This window comes from Symphalangus syndactylus, chromosome 3 (assembly GCF_028878055.3).
Source record: "Symphalangus syndactylus isolate Jambi chromosome 3, NHGRI_mSymSyn1-v2.1_pri, whole genome shotgun sequence".
NCBI lineage: Eukaryota > Metazoa > Chordata > Mammalia > Primates > Hylobatidae > Symphalangus > Symphalangus syndactylus.
In genome coordinates, this window is record NC_072425.2 from 92930196 (window position 1) to 92937779 (window position 7584).

A 7584-nucleotide genomic window follows, 5' to 3' on the forward strand; every position below is an offset into this window, starting at 1 on the left:
TCATCATTTCTATTTGCATTAGTAATTTGTCTGTGGTCATGGTGGCTACTGAGCAGGATTGGAACCCAGACATCCTAGCCCCAGTATACAAGGACCACTAGAGGCTGGATGCTCAGCGCAAATGGCCCCATGATCACTTCTCCTCGCATAACTAACAAGCCATGACAACTGTTAAGGCAATGACAACAATGTTAGAGGAAGCATCACAAAAGGTGGGATTGAAATCAGTGGTCACACTGTGAAGTAAGGTGTGAAAAGAAAATTCTCTTTTCGTGTTCCTGCTTGACTAGAGAATCAATTCCTTGTCATGGTTCCCTATGGGTCTACTCCTCCAGATGTCAGAACCTGTCTACTCTCCTTCTCTAGGATTACCACTCTTAACTACTATGCATACTGCCTTCCATAGTACGAAGAACACAAAATTTGGGTCCAAATGATGTAAGTTTAAGACCAGGCTCTGCTACTTACTGTGAGTTTGGACAAGTCACTCAACCTATGTTAGGTTCAATTTAAAGTGGAGTAAATGGTAGCATTCTATACAAGATGCCAAACTCAGCCCACATTCTTCTATTTTGAATATAGTAAGGAGACAATTATACCCACTTGGAAATGACAGAAAGATGTACTTAGTCAAACTGAAAATTCAAGAAATCTCTCTACGACAGCACAGACAAGATGTGAGGACTGACATACCCATAATCTAATATGTATAAAAGACAGCCTGCAGGGAGTAAGGGAAGGGACAGCACCTGCCTCCAACAAGTTTGCAGTGGGGCCTGAAAATAAAGCTAAGTCATGTGATGTTTTGTGGGAGAAATTGTTCATTCTGCTGGCATTTCCAGGAAGTACAATAAAACCTGGAGTCTTAATGCAGTGGGGAGCTACAGAGGCACCCACAGTGTAAACCTGACAAAGGTGCTGGCTTAGGAGATGAGGTCACTCTGGAGGTTTAATAGCTGGCTAAACCCCTTACAGAAGCATCTTATCATACAGATAAAAAAACAAGATCTGTAGTCATAAACAAAACAATTTGAAAACAGAAAAGAGGTTTCAAACTGAAAAGTGTGATTGCTAACTTTTTTACTGTAATGGGAACAAAGAAGAATAAACTGACTACTACAACGATCAAATCGGTTAAAAAAAAAAAAATGAGAAATTCAGGCCTTTGTGGAGGAAGGCTAAAGAGATGCAAATTTTAAAGGACACATAGATAATAATGTCAGATTTCCAATACAGATGGTTTTACTATGGTTTGACTTACAATTTTAACTTTATAATGGTGCAAAAGCCATATGCATTTAGTGGAAATCCTACTTTAAATTTTGAATTTTGATCTTTTTCCAGGCTAGTGATACGTAGTAGCAGACTCTCTTGTGCTGGGCAGAGGCAGCGAGCCCCAGCTCCCAGTCTGCCATGCGATCTGGAGGGTAAACCAATACTCTGCAGTGCAGTGTGTTGCCAGCTGATTTTACCCAGTTGAAGGCTAATGTGAGCGTTCTGAACACACTTAAGGTAGGCTAGGCTAAGCTACAATGTTCAGTAGTTTAGGTATATTAAATGCATTTTCAATTTGCAATATCTTCAACTTATAATGTGTTTATCAAGATGTAACTCCACCGTAAGTTGAGGAATGTCTCAAATCTGGAAAACAAGTTTTCCAGAAATAAAGAGTTGATCATAATGAAAATCAATAACCAGCTAGATGATAAGAAGAAACATTTCTAGAAACTAAACACAGCCTTGGTGTTTATAATTAAACACATTTATTGAGTCTTAGGCAAAATTAAGAAGTAGCAATTTATATTTTATAATATCTTAATGAAATTTTTTAACCAAAACACTTCCATTTTAGTCTTCAAATAAACTCTTTTTTTTTCCAAGATAAACATGATTAACTTACAAAAATGGGTATACATCTTCAAAACATTTCCCTTAATAGGAAACTTAGCTTTACAGGATCTAAACACTAAAAGGCGAAAAAAAATCTATTTTCTTTTCATTACAAGACAAAACACAATCCAGCATAAGTCAAGGAAACACATTCATACCTCAGGTCCTCCTCCTCCATGAACCAACATTATTATATTATTTCCATTTAGCGAAATCTGACCTAATTTAGTATTCTTTCTTCTGGTGGGATTTCAAACTCAGTGATATCTTACAGTACCATATTGACAAAGTTATCAAATCCCAGAAGAGTATAAACAATTTCCTTATCACTCTTCAGCACAATGAGAATTTTTGATTCTTAGATTTGTCTACATGCTCTAGCAGTAGCAGCTGTAAGGAGCTGATACTAGTGTTAGCCGCCATAACTGTGATGGAAATGGCCTTGATTAACATTTTTTTTTTTTTTATTTTGGAGACAGAGTCTTGCTCTGTTGCCCAGGTTGGAGTGCAGTGGTGCCATCTTGGTTCACCGCAACCTCCATCTCCCAGGTTCTAACGATTCTCCTGCCTCAGTCTCCTGAGTAGCTGGGATTACAGGTGTGCAACACCATGCCCAGCTAATTTTTGTATTTTTAATAGAGACTGTGTTTTGTCATGCTGGCCAGGCTAGTCTCAAACTCCTGACCTCAGGTGATTCGCCCACCTCAGCCTCCCAAAGTGCTGGGATTACAGGTGTGAGCCCACCACGCCCGGCTTTAACATTTTTAATTTTAAGAACAAGCAAATAATTCTATAAGCTTCTAGACAAAAAAAAAAAAAAAAATAGGTCGCACAATAACGACAGATGGTCCTCAAACCTTTCTTCCATAACAAATAGAGGGTGGTGTACACTAAACAGGCAGAACCCTCAACAGCTATATCTAAAATGTACGAACTATGAGTAATCCAACATTCAAGCAAGCTCTCATTCCCATGAGATGAACAAAAAGGCATTTTAGACTTACAAAGATTAATTAACATCACCAATGAACCCTTCTTCTGAAATTATACACACACACGCAAATTTTACCCAGCCTATTAGTAAAGCAAAATAAATAATGATAAAGATAGGACATAAAAGAAATTTCAATCAAAAATGAAACTAAATGTCAAAAAAGGTTAAATATTTAATTATGAAATAAGCAAATGCTAAATAATGTTATCAATTAAGACGCTGCCTGATAGCTAAAAGTAACAAAAATTCAGCTGGCTTAAACAATAGGAAGAAAATTTTTTTCTTAGAAAAAGCCCTGAGATATGACAGTTTCAGGCTGGAGGCTGGTTAAAATGGTGATTCTCATATGTAGACACACACACACAGGGGCACACACACACACACACACACACACAGATTCTCTCCATCTTTCTCTCAGGCTCTTTAAGGTACATCAACATTGTTCTTCCTAATCATCTTCATGAATCTAAGGTGGCTGTCAGAGTTCAATACATTGCATCCAGATATGACTGTATCAGTGGAAAAGGGAGCCATTTTCTTTACATTTATTGATTTTATTTTTTTTTGTCTGCGACGGAGTCTCGCTGTCGCCCAGGCTGGAGTGCAGTGGCTCGATCTCGGCTCACTGCAGGCTCCGCCCCCCGGAGTTCACGCCATTCTCCTGCCTCAGCCTCCCGAGTAGCTGGGACTATAGGCGCCCGCCACCTCACCCAGCTAATTTTTTGTGTTTTTAGTAGAGACGGGGTTTCACTGTGTTAGCCAGGATGGTCTCGATCTCCTGACCTCGTGATCCGCCCACCTCGGCCTCCCAAAGTGCTGGGATTACAGGCGTGAGCCACCGCGCCCGGCCACATTTATTGATTTTTATTAATGAAACGAAACTTTCCTTAGATTTCCCCTATTTCATCAGCAAGAATTATATCACAGGTTTATGCCTAAACCAACAGTGATTTAGAAAGGGGACCACCATGATTGGGTAAAAATGTCATCACTAATGACATTTTGGGATGGATAATTCTTTGTTGGAGGGAACTATTCTGTACATTGTTTAAAATCCTCCTTGCTCTCTACCCACTAGATACCTATAGCACCCTCCCCAATTGCAACAGTCAAAAATGTCCCCAGACGTTGCCAAATGTCCCCTGGTTAAGAACCACCGGAATACACTAATCAATGTAGCCCCGGAGTCTGGCTATGGGGCCCATCTTAAATATAAAACAGCACAGTAGAAAGGGAAAAGCTGAACCAAATCAGCATGCTTCAGAAAAGAGAGCTATATGAAAGAAAAATAGTCTTAAGTAAACAACCAACAATATCTTGTATGGTAATTCTTTAAAAGCAATATATAGCAATGGTAAAAATATGAACTTAAAATTCTGTATTAATCAACTAAGAGGGGTTGGGCGTAGTGGCTCACACCTGTAATCTCAGCACGTCGGGAGGCTGGGCAACTTAGTGAGACCCTGTCTCTACAAAAAACACAAAAATTAGCTGGGTATGGGTGGCACGTGCTTGTGGTCCCAGCTATTCTGGAGGCTGTGGTGGGAGGATCACTTGAGCCCAGAAGGTAGAGGCTGCAGTGAACTGTGATCATGCCACTGCACTCGAAGTTGGGAAACAGAGTGAGGCCCTGTCTCAAAAAATAAATAAATAAATAAAATCAATGAAGAGGGAAATGAATGAAGAGTTTTAGCAGGACTGAGGACTGTTAGTGTATGGTTTAATCATCAAGCCCAGACAATATCAATTTTTACTTATAAGAATATACAATTTAGTTGACTTTTAGAAATACATCTTTGAAAACTAATTTTCACTGTAGATTTGTATATACAATATTTAGCCCTTAAGAAGAAGATCAACTAGAGGAGCTATATTCTCTTTCAGGAGATAATCTTCTATTAGAATTTTTGAAGCTATCAAAATAAAATGATTCCCTATGGAAAGATTCATAGCTTCCCTAGAAACATACTTTATTCTATGGCTTGGTGCTTTTACATCTGCAGCTTATGAATATATTTATTTTTTCATGTTAAAACATAACTTTTAAAACTTGGATCACATTATAACACCTTATTTGCCAACTTAAAAAGGTTCTTTATCCTCTAATCTCATGGTAAGACCACATCCATATTCTCCAGCCTGTTGTATGGAGCCAAATGCCCCACACATCACTCAAGAGCCCTACCACTCTTTCCTCCCCAAACCCATTATCGTCTCCCTCCTTTCCCTGCTTCTGTTACTCTCTGGCTCCGCTTTCTTCTTCCCATTTTCTGTATCTATCCTTCATCTACTTGAGAACTATTTGGGGATCTCACTTCAGATTTACCATAGCTGCCTCCGAGCTACACACAATCCATTTTAATTTTATTCACATCTTCCAAAACAGGCCCTCCCTGACCTGGGCTGAGGAAACTGGCCAGGCTAAGTCCCTGATCTCCACCATGGGAGGAAAAAATGCTATGCCTGTTTAAGATATAAGAGTATTTTTATGGGAAAAAGTACAAAGTTTATCATGACAAGCTACAGGTAAGAGCCTGATTGAAGGACTTGAATCTCTAATCCAAAAGCTACAGGCACAATTCTACTTAATCTTATTTAGCTCACAGGGCAAATACCAAGGAGAAAATCTCATTTATATTTATATTGTAAAAATACCACAGGTTTACCAAGTGTTTAAATGTACTACCCTGCAAGTTCAGAGACTTTATGCTTAATGGAAATAAAACATTATTGTTTTGCAATAGGAAGTGTAACTAATTTTGACAGAGCAAGAACCTGTAGATTACAGACATTGATTATGAGAGGCTTATAAAAACACTATGCATTTAAATGTTTGGTATAAAATTACATGGCTCAATAATGAATTCTGGAGCTATCTATTCCTTTAATCCAAAGAGTCTTTTTTCTCCAAACCCAATATAACTATTTGCCTCTACAGGATTTAGAAAATAGTGATACACAAATGCTCTCTGCAAGACATTATTCTCTTTCATTTACAGAATAGTTTCACAAATACCTGTCCTAATATGGTACAATCTTCAATATTATTACATAAAAAAGAGGTTCAGAAGTATTCCTTGAATGACACCATTTGTGTTAATATACAAACATAAATAGGTAGATATAGAAAGAGATAAACAGATTATTGATAGATGATAAACGGATAGAGACATGCTTTAATAGAGAGAAAGTATTTCTGGAAGAAGGCTCAGAAAGTAATCGTTATTGCCTCAAGAAGACCCATAGACTGGGCAAGAGGAATACCTACTTTCCACTGTCAGCCTTTTAAAATGTATATATATTTTCTTAGTAAGAGACTGATAAACTGAAATACAGACAAACAGATGGACACACACACACACACACACACACACAAAGTGAATAGGTAATCCTAATCCTATATTTAACTAATATTTATGTGACCAATTAAACTTGTAAAAATATAGAACAATGCCCTCAAAAGAATCAACTCCAAGAGCAAAATAGCTTGATTTATTATTAAAAGAGTATATAATTAAACACACTTATATTCTGTTCCTGAATAGAATGAAATAGAGAGGCCCTGCAATTTTGTAGCTTGGAAATTTAATGAAACATTTAAAATAATTATAAGGCAAGATGACTTATTTTACTTGTTTCATCTTGTAAAATTTTCTGTTGAAGAAGGTACTCTAAGCAGAGGCTAAAAGACAATATTTGAGATAATATTTCAGTGAGATTAAAATTAGAATTAAAACTGTCCTCCAGTGAACTGAACTTTCTCAAATTACCAGGTAACCCATCAGTTATAGAAAAATTATTTTCTTAATTAAAAATAGGATGTAATATGAGCTACAGGAAGAGTCAATTGAAGCTGTTGACAATTCCAAATCCATTAACCGTAAAATTGACTTTGAAGATTATTGCAGGCAATTTTATGAAAAAATAAATATGAGGTCGCATTGAAAAAAGAAAGACAGTTAATGCCAGAAAAATACCAGCCACCTGGTATCAGATAGGTACAGTTAAGAAAATGATTAACATAAATATATACAAAGAATAATTTGTATAATTTGCCATCATGTACATGAATATACTTTAAATAATTTTACTTCCAAGAATAATCTTTCATAGAACAATTTGTGATCTATTACACAATAAAACCAATTTTGGCTGACAAATATATATTTCAAAATATTATTTTAAGATGCTATAATTCCATTGGCTTTATTACCTCCTTTTACTTTCAAAATTGTCCTGGGTTAGAGGACACATTGCATTATTACCCTAGTAGGAGAGACCCAAAGACACTGATCAGCTCAGACATTACAGGATCTAGTTTCACTACCCCACAGGTACTCGACTTCCTCTTTCTCACTCTTATCTTATAATTTATTTAAATGAATATTATGTGAGAAGTTTAACAGGGATGCAGAATATTTTGAGATTTTTCCATAACCACTCTCAGTCAACAAGAAGTTGAAAGCATTCCCAGACTTTTCACTAACAGAGAAATGTAAGGCTTATTGCCCAGCCATTTCTTTGCTTTGCAAAGGCTGGTTGGATTTAAAATTAAAATTATATGTCAAGTTTCATAACCTTCAGCAAGAAGGATTCCATTTGAATAGCATGTTCCAGGGAAGGGTCCCTTTGAGAATCCTATGTAAGGAAGAAAGCACAGTTAGACAAGTACACAAATCAGCAGTACGGTTAAAGAATAC

General features: G+C 36.9%; 1 pseudogene; it reads right to left on the reverse strand.

Annotated features, from left to right (window-relative positions):
- Positions 1 to 2042: 2042 nt before the first annotated feature.
- On the reverse strand, positions 2043 to 2313 carry LOC129478362 (U6 snRNA-associated Sm-like protein LSm5; annotated as a pseudogene).
- Positions 2314 to 7584: the final 5271 nt, after the last annotated feature.